This window comes from Microcebus murinus, chromosome 4 (genome assembly GCF_040939455.1).
Source record: "Microcebus murinus isolate Inina chromosome 4, M.murinus_Inina_mat1.0, whole genome shotgun sequence".
NCBI lineage: Eukaryota > Metazoa > Chordata > Mammalia > Primates > Cheirogaleidae > Microcebus > Microcebus murinus.
The window spans coordinates 44,698,079-44,711,583 of NC_134107.1; the positions used below are offsets into that span (position 1 = coordinate 44,698,079).

The 13,505-nt window shown below is 43.9% G+C and overlaps 1 protein-coding gene across 7 annotated transcripts in view; it reads left to right on the forward strand.

Annotated features, from left to right (window-relative positions):
- Window positions 1-13,505, forward strand: part of SERGEF (secretion regulating guanine nucleotide exchange factor) — a 236,204-nt gene that overhangs the window by 179,813 nt on the left and 42,886 nt on the right. For 2 of the 7 annotated variants that reach the window (XR_012918959.1, XR_012918958.1), the window contains one exon: window positions 178-291. The exons of the other annotated variants lie outside the window; for them this stretch is intronic. The gene's annotated coding sequence lies outside the window, so the exon portion shown is untranslated. The remainder of the gene's footprint in view (window positions 1-177; window positions 292-13,505) is intronic. 7 annotated transcript variants of the gene reach the window in all.

The window sequence follows — 13,505 nt, forward strand, 5'->3', positions numbered from 1 at the left end:
CTGGGTTTTGGTATGCATTATCTCATTTAATCTTGTAATATCTTTGCAAGGTAGGGTATTATTATTCCAGTTTTGCTGATGTGGAAATGAAGTTGCAGACAAATTAAGAGATTCACTCAAGATCACAAGTTCATGTATGGTGGAACCAGAATTTGAATCTTGTGTGAATCCACACAGGATTGATGGCCAGATGACCAGTGACTAGTCCATCCAACCATGCTTATGACCAGATGACCAGTCCATCCAACCATGCTTATGACCAGATGACCAGTCCATCCAACCATGCTAGAGGTAATTTTTAATTACCACCCTGCCTGTGTTCCATTTTGTTCAGTACTTCAGAGAAAAGAGTACAAAGATGGCTTTCTCTATCTGGACTTATCTAAGCCAGGACAGTAAAGGATACTGAGGACACAGACCCTTTCCCCAGAGAGGAGAGAGTACATCCCTATATGCTGCTGCTCAGTCGTCAAAGCCAGTAGTTGCCAAAAACAAATAAACCACCTGATTTCCGTGGGTCTGGAGTGTTTCAAAATCCTCTGCTGCACTTGTTCTGCCATATATTAACTGCAGATCTGTGGCAAATTGCAGGGCATTGATTGGCGACGCACAGGCAGACATGAGCTTGTTAACAGAATGCAGTAATTGACATATCGTGATTCATTATGCACACCACAGAGGACTCTAGTAGAAGCCCACTTTGTGGCCAAGCGCTGCTGGCACCACCAGCCTTGAGAATTTGTTCCTGGCTCTGTTATGGCTCTCTAGCTGGAGAGCACCATCCCTTTAGGGGCTGGAAGCAGCCTGAGGCTTCTGTCTTATCTGCACCCTACCTCCAGGCAAAGAGTGAGGATACTTCTCCTGCCCCAGGCTGAATGACCTTGGAGGAAGATTAGCTGTTCATTCATTCATTCAACAAAGATTTTTGAAAATGTGCCAGGCATGCAATGGAGAGCAAGACTAGTAGTGCCTGCCCTCATAAAACTTACAGTTCTCTCTGGACCTTACTTTCCTTATCATTATTATTATTATTATTTTGGAGACAGAGTCTCGCTCTGTTGCCTGGGCTAGAGTGCCGTAGCATCAGTCTAGCCCACAGCAACCTAAACTCCTGGGCTTAAGTGATCCTCCTGCCACAGCCTCCCGAGTAGCTGGGACTACAGGCATGTGCCACTATGCCCAGCTAATTTTTTCTATATATTTTTAGTTGTCCAGCTAATTTCTTTCTATTTTTAGTAGAGACAGTCTCGCTCTTGCTCAGACTGGTCTCGAACTCCTGACCTCAAACAATCCTCCTGCCTCAGGCTCCTAGAGTGCTAGGATTAGAGGCGTGAGCCACTGCACCTGGCCCAGTTTCCTTATCATTAAATGAATAGGAAAGTAAGAATTGGATTGGTCCATTTCTTTTAGCTGTAAGATTTCAGAGTCTATGGTTCTGGATTTAAACATTTATTATTGAGTCTTAGTCATTTGTATCCAATGCCAAAGAGAACAAAAAAGGAAAATCTCAAGATCTTGGTGGGAACCATGGACATAAGCTAATTTAATTTCTTCACTTAAAAATGGGAAAAATGAGGCTAAAGGAAGGGTGTGACTTGCCCAGTATATCAGTGACAGATCCAGGATGGAGAATCCAGTCAGCTGAGCCTAGGTCTTACTCCAGTTCTACTGAGGCTGCTGGGTGACTCAGTACTGCTGAGGAGCACCTCCTTGAAATCCTTTTTGCAGTTGGCTTTTCTGACAGCTCTCCTGAGTCTCCCCTGTCTACCTCTCTAACCACTTCTCTGGCCTCCCTTGTCAGCCATGGAGCCCAGGGCTTGAGAGTAGAAGAGGAAGGAGTAGGCTTTGATAGCTGGGCACCAAAAGGTAAATAAGATTGAAATTTTTTATGCCAAGACTGCCAAAAAGATGAGCATGAAGAAGTTGAAGCAGAGCATGTAGAGTTTGCCAACAGAGTTCTCAAATAAACAAGCACATACAGAGGAAACAGTAGTGATACTGCCAAAGAAGGGCACTGGGTGAAAGTAACTGATGAGAAGCTGCTGAGTGAGCTCACAGAGGACCTGCAGAAGGCCCTGCCTCCCCTCACTGGCTCAGAGCCACTCTACCACTGGCCCATGCCTGGCTCCCATGTTGCCCATGAAAAGAATTGAAAGCTAGAAGGGCAGATGTTTTTTGTGAGGCAAGGGGGTCAAGTTCACTGCGGAGAAGCTGGAAGCAGGAGGCCCATCCCTTTTTCAGTGACCAAGACATCTCCCCTCTGGGTGTAGAAAGATGCTGTGGGGATAGCAAGGTTTTAGCAAATATTAAAGTGCCTATTGTCTGTTGTTCTTTCTTTCTCCATCACAGTCTGGGAACCAGCATCTTGAGGCACTATTCTTGGTTACTTTATAGTTTTCTGCCTTATTGTGATCACCTAGGAAGGAGGTAGTCAGAGGTAGGATAGGGTGAGAATACTGATCTTGATTATGAAAACATATATCCATCCTGAGTATCTATGTATAGTTTTAGTCTCCTAAGTTGATTTGTTATTTTCTATGCTTTGCTTTTGTAAAAAATAATTTTCTAGTAGAGATATAATATTGTCCTTAAAGAGATACCTAATCCATGTACATAAAATATGTTGTGTGCACTTACAAATGTATATATAATATGTAAAAATAAAATCATTCTATTTTTTATTCATTTAATTATATTATATTTTAGACAGGATCTCTCTCTGTTGCCTGGGCTAGAATGCAATGGCATCATCATAGCTCACTGTAACGTCAAATTCCTGGGCTCAAGTGATCCTCCTGCCTCAGACTCCCAAGTAGCTGGGACTGCAAGCACATGCTACCAAGCCAGCTAATTTTTCAACATTTTTTGTAGAGAAGGGATCTTGCTGTGTTACTCAGGCTGGTCTTGAACTCCTGGACTCAAATGATCATCCTGCCTTAGCCTCCCAAAATGCTGGGATTACAGGCATATAATCTGTATGAGTCACTGTACATAGCCTGTGCTATTTTTAAAAAATGACTTCAAGTCATTTGCCTGTGAGCTGGATGCCTAAGTCTGAAGCTTTGACTTCTTGTGTGTCCTTGGGTTATTCACTTCCCCTTTCTGTCCCTCTGCTCCCATACCTACAAAGTGAAGGGCTGGATCAGTGGTTTCAGTCCCCTGGCCCATGAATCAGTTCTGTCAAGTCACGTGGGATAATTATTAAATGTATAGATTCCTGGGCCAACATCTAGATCTGTAGAATTGGGCATGGGATACATGGACATTTTTAGTTGTGATAATTTTCCAGGTAATTCCAGGTGATGCAGCCAGGTTTTAAGTAGTTGTCTTCCAAAAATCCCTCTGGTTCTGGTGTTCTAGGATCCTCTGCCTTCTCTCTCTTGCTCAGTTTCTGGTTTTCTCTTGTTCTTTGCTTGTCCTAGCTTGCTCCCTCACTAGACTGTGAGCCTCTCAGGAAGAGAGGCTGTATCTTACCATCTCTGTATGCCTGGCATCCAGCACAATGTCTGGCATGCTGGAAGTGCTCAGTCAGCAGGGGGGCAATGGAGAGAAGGGGAGGGAATGAATGAGCTTTCTTGGCTTTACTACCACTTATACACATCCAAGTAATTTCCATAATTTCTCCTGCAGGCTCAGTCATTATAAATTTCTTCTGATACCGGTAAACAGAAAAAACACAGATTTTGGAACCTAACAAAACTGGGTTTGAATCTCAACTCCCCCTCCTACTGTGCAGTGATTTATCCTGTAATTTAATCTCTTCAAACTAGTTTCTTTGATTGTAAAATAAAGTTAATCGCACCTATTGCTTAAGATTGTTGTAAGGATTGACTTAGACTTACTATGTGGGAATATGGGTGTAAAATGCGTGAAATATAGTAGGAACTCAAATATATTAGTTTCTTTTCTTCCTTTACAATGTAGCCCAATGGTGAGGGACAGGAAAAGGAGGGAAGGAGACTCAGAGAAGTGGATCATCCTGAAGCCAGGTCACAGAGGATGACAGTGTGATCCATTGTCATCTCCTGGCTTCCTGGGACACTGGGGCTCAGATACCTTGGTGGATCCCCCCTTGTTCCACCCTGGGCACATCAGAATCACACTTAAAATCACCTGACTTCCAAATGTGGTGTGCTTTCTCTTGTTACTGTGTGCTACAGGGAGGTAGAGAGAGAAATAGCAAAAGAAATTCAAGGAACTATTATAGGTTTGGGTTCCCCATGTAGATCTGAAATCTGGGCTTGCCGTGAGAAACCCAAGTTCATTCCAAATGGTTAGTTCCCAGGGCTAGAGATCTTTGCATTGGTTTTGTTAGCATAGCAACAACTCCCCTCTCCACACACTCTATGTTGGAACTGCCGCAGCATGCTACTTTTCACAAAAGTCTCTTTTTCAGACCAAGTCCAGCTGTTCCAGCCCAGGAAGGCAACTAGATTAGTTCTCTTCTGGGAAAAATGGTAAATGATTATCCCTCCTCACAATGCCTCCAGCACCACAATAATAATAACAGCCACCCTTTACTGAGTGCCTACTCTGCTTGAATCCTTTGACGTCACTATGAGTAGTTATTATTGGCCCATTTTATAGGTCAGTAGGTTATGATTAAGACTGTAGAATTTAGAGTTTGAGGTTCAAATCCTGGCCCCACCATATTTTAGCAAATCCTCTCTGAGTCTCTGTTTCTTTGTCAGCAAAATAGGGCTAATAGTGTTTCCATCATAGTACTGTGGAAATTAAGTGAATACCATATTCTGGGTGGTACTTGGCTTAGTGCCTAATGTGTGGTAAGTAAATCCTCAGTACATGTAACTGTGGTGGTGATGATGGCCATAATGGCAATGCCATGAGCTCTTGATCCATGGAAGACAGGCCACTGTAGTGGATACCAGAAGATGAGAAGAGGTGGCAAAAATATCTACAGTTTCTGTTAGCCTAGGGAAGATTCCAGAGAACCTTAAAAATGGTATTAGAAAGAGATATGATATGATTAGTTGAAATAAACTCAGAGAAGAGCTGTATTTTATTATTCATCAGTAGGTTTTCATTGAATATCTCGTATGTGTCAGGCCTTGTGCCAAAAGCTGGAGATACTATGGCAATAAAACAAACATGATCCCTCCCTCAAGGAGCTTGCAATCTTATGGGAGGACTCAGACACTATTAAAATAATTGTACCAATCATGTAGAATTACAGACTAGAGTACATGCTATGAAAGAAAGGGACAGGGTGCTATGAGAGCATGTAACGAGTCCTGACCTAGTTCAGGTGATCAAAGATAACTTTGCTGAGGAAGCCACGTTTGAGCTAATGAAGGATCATTAGGAGTTATTATAATTAGGTGAAGGGAAGGGTGGGGGGAAAGCTTTCTAGACATGTGGGCCAATATAGCCCCTATGGTGAGAGACAGCTTAGTGCTTTCAAAGAATTGAGATGTCAGTATGACTTAAGTACAGAGAAAAGGCTGACGACAGAGATCAGGGCCTTGTGGGCCTTGTTAAGGATTTTTTCCTCTTTATTCTAAGCTCACGGGGACCACTGAAGGATTTAGAGCACAGGTGAGCATGTATGTGTTACACATAGGGAGAGTACTGCACTCAATTTGGCATTTGCAAGAGATCTCTGCAACGATGGCCCTGAGAATGGATGGAGGGTATAAAAGTGGGTATGGGGAAACCAGTTAAGAGGAAGCTTTTGCATTAGTCCCAGTAAGAAATAATGTCTGATAGAGTTAGAATAGTGACAGCAGAAATAAGAAGTACAGCATGATTTGAGATATTTAGGTGAAATTAGCAGGACTTGATGATGGATTGGGTATAGCTGTGAGGAAAGGGAAAGCCTGAAGGACAACTTCCAGGTTTTCTGGGTTTCTGGATGCATGAATAGATTATGACCCTGCCATTCACTAAGCTAAAAAAAAAAAAAAAAAACCGAAGGTGACCAGGTTTGGGTAGGAAGATCTAGATCTGAATTTGAACAACTGCTCTTCACTGGAGGTACCTTTTAGGTATCCAAGTATAGATGTTCCATGCCCAAGGCCACCAAGGGTAGGACACAATGGTCTGGGAATGCCTTTGGGCAGTCTGACCCAGATACAGCCTCTCTGGGGGTCAGGCTTGTTTAGTAGTTGGTCCGAGGACTCATTGTTTGCTTCCCACCCCTTGTGGGAAAACCCCTGTTTCCTTACCAGAATATTCTGAAAAGGTATGCTATGGGGGAATTCAGCCTAAGGAGGAATATGATCAGTTTGGGTAGAGAATCTGCTTCTTTAAGGGAAACAATTCAGATATTGATGCATGTTGTTTGGGATGTTTTATCCAGATCTGTGGGTGAAATATTTGTGTTTGACGTATGTGCTTTTATTCATTTCTTTATTCATCTATTAATTAAAATATTTGCTATTAATATGTATCTATTTTGCGGCAGGCACAATATCAGGTCAGAAAGGACCCCTGGTTTTTTTGGAAGTGACACCCCCAGAACCCATCTGGCATTGCTGGTTTTATGATCTTAGAGACACCAGGCAGGATGCTGCCCTTCTGAATACAAATCTCTAGGATGCTGAGCTGCTAACTTTCCTCAGGGAACATGTCCTTGAGTTCAGAGGGTTGGTGTTTCAGGGGCTTCCTCTGCAGCTGCAACTCCTCAGCCTGTTTCTGGGGACCTCTCTTTTGCAGAGTCCCCGTAGATAGTAACTGCATCTGAGTCAGTATTCCACTTTGAACAGGGCCCAGCTGGGCAGTCCGAGTTCTCCCACCTCACCCTGTGTTCTGGTTTGTAGCCTGAAAGGATCTCTTTGTGTCCAGGTGAGTAGGTGAGGGTAAACGAAGCATCTAAGCAGGCTTTGTGTCTTCCTGTAGAATGACCGAGAAGAGCTGGCCTGGCGGGCAGGAAGGGGAGATGGGCAGAGGTGTGACTCATCCAGCCCTGCACCATGTGACAGAATCTGTGAATACCCATGTGGAATAGATGCATCCTCTAAGAATGTTTGCCTTGTGAAAATCTAAACTCACAAGCCACATGAATTCTCAACAGTGATTACCATCACAAAAGGGAGCATGGTATCCTTTTAAAAAGTCCTCTGGTATATCTAAAATGTAATGCAGTGGGGCGGGGAGGGGGAATATTTATACCAATGTAGGCACTCAGGGGAAGCTGCCATTCTGTCAGTGGAACAAAGAATTGCTTACAACTGGAGCAGATGGTGAGCCCCTATTAGGAAAGGTGTTCCTGCAGAGGTTGGGTGATGTGTGTCATGTGAGGCAGAGGGACTGCTTCCTTGTGTAGGGTGGTGGACTGAGAATCACAACTCTAAGGTTCTCTGATTTCTTGGCTTTGTTTTGTATCTTGGAAAGTATGTCTGCCTTAGGCAAATCTGCCAAGGACCGATGTGTCCTTGAAGGCAGAAGGACCTAGGCTAAATCCTGGCTCCACCTCTTTCAGCTATGTGACGTAGGCAAATTGCTCTCTGATCTTCTTTTCCCAGGTTCATAATACCCTGCGGAGTTTTGCGTGCATCAGGGTCAGATGAGTTAAGCCTAGCAGCCAGCACCCCAGGATGTAAGGAGACAAGAAGCCTGTGGTGCCTCTGATCAGCTGCCTCTGATCAGCTGGCGGCTCTACGGTGTGTGCCCATGGCTTGTGTGCACATGGCTTTGGTCCACGTGTTCTGAACAGGGAGAACATTCGTTGCTTCCCAGAGCACAAATGCAGGGCATGTGTCAGCTCGCTGGTAGCCTGGGGTGGGCCAGGACACACTGTCCTGTTTCTGCCTGAAGACTGACATCCACTTAGCAAACAGCCCACCCAGCTTAAGTTTCTCCCAGAGAACTCAGTCTTCATTACAGAGAAATCCTTTCAGGTGCCGAGAGTGGCCTGTTGCTTGCAATCTGACCCCTGGAAGAATTCTGGCTATGTCCCTTTCCCATGCCAGCTCTTTCCTAACACTGATTTTGTGAGGAATTTTTTTTCTAATGTGTTGGATAAAATCCCAAAGCATGTTTCTGTAGTGTCTTAGGAGGTTCCCACTGTTTTTATATTCCCGGGGAGCATTAACAAGATACAGACTAGCCTTTTGTTGGGGCTGGCACAGTCACTGTAAACTAGAGGCCACTTGCTGCCTACAAAATCTTTGATACCTCAAACAAGGCTCTGGCTTCATATGTGACCACAGTAGAGTCATGCCAACATGAAGACACTTGTCTCCCTATTCAGGGTATCCGTCATAGTTGTCACAGTTCCCATCTGTATGCACAATGCAGATATGTGTTTACCAGTTTTGCCCAGCATCTCTGTGGACTCTGCAGGGCAGAATTCTTGGCCCCTTTGTTCAGATTAACAGAACATGGCTGTGCAGGATGCAGTGGTTTGTCTGGGGTCAGGCAGAACTGCTTGTCAAGTCCTGGTCTTCTGTGGGGGGAGTCTGACACAGTGAAACACCATCCAGTATTTACATTCCACTTCTGGCATTTATGAGCTATGTGACCTTGTGCAAGCTAGTGATTATTAATATTATAAGTGGTTATTAGTCTTAATAATTATAATAAAATTTACAAAGCACCTGGCATGGTGGTAGGTGCTCGACACTGTATCTCATTGCATTCTTACAGTAGAGGGGTTTTATTATTATCTGTTTTACATCCTGAAATTCAGAGCCCTAAAGCAACTTTCCCTGTCTGAGCCCCATTTTCTCTATAAAATGTGACTATTGCTATCTTCCTGGGAGGGCAGTGATAAGGACTGAATGAGGTAATTATAAACTGCCCAGCACAAGAGCATGGATAGAGAGGTGCCCAGTCAATGTTCATCTCCTTTCTCCAGTTCCCCCTCTGACTTCTAATGTAGTGCTCTTTCCACTGCATCCCACTGAATGCATTTAGAGGCTGAGGTCATGCTTAAGTCCTCTCCATAGATCTTTCCATCACACTCAGCTCCACCCCCGGAGGCCACGTCAAGTCTCTGATCTGAGCTGTCTGTCAGATACTGCCTGTTTAGTCTTGTGCCAGGTCAAGAAACATCATCTTTCCCTGGCATGTAGCCCTGACATTTGCCCCAGGGCTATGTTCTGGAACTCTAAAGCCTACTCTGGCCTCTCCAGCCACAGGGCTCTCTTCTTTCCTGACTTTCTCTAAGGAAAATTCAGGTTGTTTCCCTTATTTTGGCATTTTTTCTGGACTCTTTCATGCTGTTATGTTGTATTTCATGAGAGGCCACATATGGAAGTAACCTGGAACCCAGGTCTTCTGACTTTTGGTGTTATGCTCTGAAGTTTACTGTTTTAGTCCACTTAGTGTTGCTATAAAGAAATACTTGAGACTGAGTAATTTATAAAGAAAAGAGGTTTGTTTGGCTCGTGGTTCTGTAGGCTGTTCAAGAAGCATGGTGCCAGCATCTGTTCGGCTTCTGGTGAGGGCCTTGGGCTGCTTCCACTTATGGTGGAAGATGAAGGGAGCCAGTGTATATACAGATCACATGGCAAGAGAGGAAGCAAAAGAGAGAGAGAGGAGATGCCAGGCTGTTTTTAACAACCAACTTTCATGGAAACTGAAAGACTGACAACTCACTTACCCCACCCAGGGAAGGTATCATGCTATTCATGAGGGATCCACCCCATGACCCAAACACCTTACATTAGGCCCCACCTCCAATAGTGGGATAAAATTTCAACATAAGGTTTGGGGGCACAGACATCCAAACTATAGCATTAAATATTATTTAATGTCTGAGAGGAGTATTCAGTAGGTCATGGGCAAAAATAGGAGCCTTATCCTTGGGGATCCTCAGAAGTTTGTTCATTTGACTTTCAATAAATATTTGTTTATTTTGCACTTACTCTAAGCCAGACCCTGTGTTAGACATAACAGTAAGTCCTACATTATCCAATTAGTGTAGGCCAAACTAATACCTAGTTCCAGTTCCTAAACTCAGGAGCGAGGTATGGGGTGTGGTGAGGAAGAGTGGAAGGACATCTCCTGGTAGTAGTTGGACTGGAGAGGTGACAGACTTGAGAGGTGCCAGGATGTACCGTCTGTAAACTTGAGAGCATATAGTTAGAGGTTAGCTCTTGCACTTCCAAAGGACAGCTTGGAGAAGTAAAAAGGGGAGGGATTTTTAAAGAATTGATTCATTCACCAGTCCTATAGCAAGTGTCTTATCTGTGGCTAGTGTTCTGCTGGTAGGGAATCAGACAGGGCTCTGCTCTTTCGGACTCCCTTTCTCTTAGAGGATGTAGACATGTAGACAGATGAATCTCAGTGAGCTGGTATAAATGGCAGAGGGGAGTACAGCAAAAGTGGGAACTTGAAGAAGGAGAAGACTAACTTTTCATAGAGAAAGTAGAGGAAGGCTTCACAGAGAAACTGGGCCTCAGAAGGGAGTTAGACAAGAGAGCATTCCAGAAAAAGGGCAGAGCATTTGAAAAGGCCCAGAATCCTTAAAGAAAGGAGTATATTCAGGAAATAGAAAATACTTCAGTGTGTTGGGGAGATATGGGCTGGTGTGTAAGGTTGTTGACTGTACCACAAAGGGCCTTATGTGGCATTTGAGGGTATTGGACTTAATCCTTTAGGCATCTAGGAACCAACAGAGGTCTTAAAGCCAAGCTCTCGTCAATAGAAAGCAAATAGCTGCCTTACAGAATGCTAACCAATCAAATCCCTGTTTCCCACTGAATCTTGGATGCAGCCTGAGAAACATGCTCAGGAAGGGGGCAATACCTAGGCAGAAAGCCCAAGGCTTTCAAATAAGCCCAGTCCAGTAGCCCTTGAATGGATGCCCTTGGACCCACAGAGAAGTGTTGTGCTCCAGTAAATGCAAGGCCTTCTTGTCTAACGGACATTGGTCCTTTTCTCCAGGAAGCTCTTTGGAAGAGCCAATTTAGTTCTTTTGAAGAAGATATAATATCCCTGGCTTAGGAATCAGGAAGTAATCGTTAGTCTGTGAACTCAAAAATTGTCTTTGCCATCCCTGTTTCCCTATCCCCCAGAACAGGACTTGGTATGTGCTCAGTGATATTTGTTGAACAAGGAAAAGAAATTAATCAACTATCTACTCAACCAGTCAACTATCCAATATGGGTTCTAATCCCAGCTCTTGAATTTTAGTTCTCTCAGTTGTATAACAACTTGATGAGTCTCTAAGGCCCTTCACACTCCTCTATCCTAGGATTCTAGGATGATGAATAAAATAGTTCAGAGCAAGCTAAGTCATCACTCATATTTCTGATATGTCTTAAATTTAATCAGAACAAAATATGAAAACCAAGCACTACTTTACAACATCTCAGATATGCCTTCTAAAAACAGAACTTGCATCTGTCTTGGAGTTGTGAAGAAAATGTATTAGGTTATATTAAATAGCAAGATTGTCCTTTTTGTAGGAAAAAAAAATGAATTAAATCTTTTCTTCCTGGCTGGGGATTTTAACTGGGATTTGAGTCAATTTGATCTAAATTTGAGCATTCATCCCGAGAACATTTATTGACATCTGCTATGAGCAGGGCTTTGTGCTAGGCATGTGGGAGATACGAAGATGAACAAGATACAGATCCTTCCAGGCAGGAGCTGATGGTCTAGTCAGGGAGATAAAACATATACACACTTGACTATGACCCAGGTGGTCAGAGAATAAGCTGAGACAGTCCAGATCCAGGGCTTGGAGCGGTCAGAGGAGGAAATGGCTTCCAAGCATATCATATTGGTAGGAAGTCTGCCTCTTACCACACGCTTGGGCTCAGAATTCAGACCGAGCCACGGTGGCTATGAGGATGTGCTGCGACTGTGCTCTGTAGCTGCCTGGAGCTTTCAGCTGTGCTGTAGCCACCAAGTTGAGCACCTCAGCCCAAGCTGTTACTGGCAGTAGAAATCATCTCAGGCCTTCATGAGCAAAGCACATGTTGCACTGCCAAGCTTGGTAGCACCTTTTTATGGCTTGTATCCTTGGGGTTGATTTCAAGAAAAAGTTCCCTGAAACGTGAATTTATATTCCTTCTTTCATAAGTCTGGAAACTATTTGTCCAACATGTCCCCCTTTCTGCCATGGCTGCCACTGAAATTCAGGACCTAACTGAAAAGGGGTCTTCCACTTTCTGATGTTTATCCAACATTGTCAGGCCCTTCTCTGTGCATGGCCCTGTGCTAACTGAGACACACACGCTCTGCTCTCAAGGAGCTGACAAAAGGATGTGTGAACCTGACCCAGGGGGAACTGAGATTACAGCTGTGGGAAGTACTAGAGGGGTCAGAGGACGAAAACACTAGAGGCACAAAGGGAAAAACCTAAAGATCCGTTGATTTGGACCTCAAAAAATATAGGTAATCATACATATTGAAATAAGTGTAGTAGTAATGACAAAAGCATTGAGAAAACAAAACACTCCAGGCATGTTTATGGAAGTGGCAATACTTCAGTTTGACTAAGTAGAATAATGTTTTTAAAAAGTTGGGGCCACATCATCATAGAGGGCCCCCTCCTTAAATGTTCCAGGGTAAGGCATTTATATATTTAATTCTATAGGCAATAAGGTGTCACTAATAATTTTTAAGCAGGAGTGCTACATAAAATCTTAGGGTTGGAAGGACTTTGGATATGACCCAGTCCAGTACTCTATCTCACACTTAAAGACTGGATCCCAGCTGGGCGTGGTGGCTCATACCTATAATGTCAGCACTTTGGGAGGCTGAGACAGGAGGATTGCTTGAGCCCAGGAGTTTGAGACTAGCCTGGACAACAAAGCAAAACCTCTGTCTCTACAAAAAATAAAAGATTAGTCAGGCATGGTCATGCGTGCCTGTAGTCTTAGCCACTTAGGAGGCTGAGGCAGGAGGATCACTTGAGCCCAGGAGTCAGAGGCTGTAGTGAGCTGTGATTGTGCCACTGCACTCCAGCCTGCACAACAGAGCAAGACCCTGTCTTGAACAAACAAGCAAACAAAGAAACAAATGAAAAAAACCAAGCTGAATCCCCAAAGGGAAGTTACTAACCCAGGGTCAGACAAGTAGTAAAGGATCGTGCTGGAGCTGGAGCTGAAGCCAGGGCCAGATCTGGCTTCAAATGCAGTGATCTTTTTGCACTTTGATGAGCTCTATGCTCTGGGAAGATTAATGAGGCTTTCTAGGGGAGGTAGATTGAGGGAAGAGGAGAGGAGAGAGTCAGGGAGAGCCTTGGGAGGCTTTTATAGTTCAGATGAAAGGTAATGCAGGAGATCTTTAATTAGGGCATAGGCAGTGGGCTGACAAGAAAGCGGCTGATGGGAGAAAACACAGAGGTCTGGTGAGCAGGGCTTGGATGTGAAAAACAGACAAGGAGAAGTCTACTTGTACTGTCTTCAGTCACTGCTCTTTACTGAATGGTTCCATTGGGTTCCATTTGGTAAGCTACCTCAAAATGGGAAAGAAGGGGTACAGATCCAAAAATAGACATCAGACAATCTCAGTATTTCCTGGAATGAGCTTCTTGGTAATTTGTTGTTGTTCTTGTTCCTCTTGCCTAGAGGTCCTGGTCCTTTTCC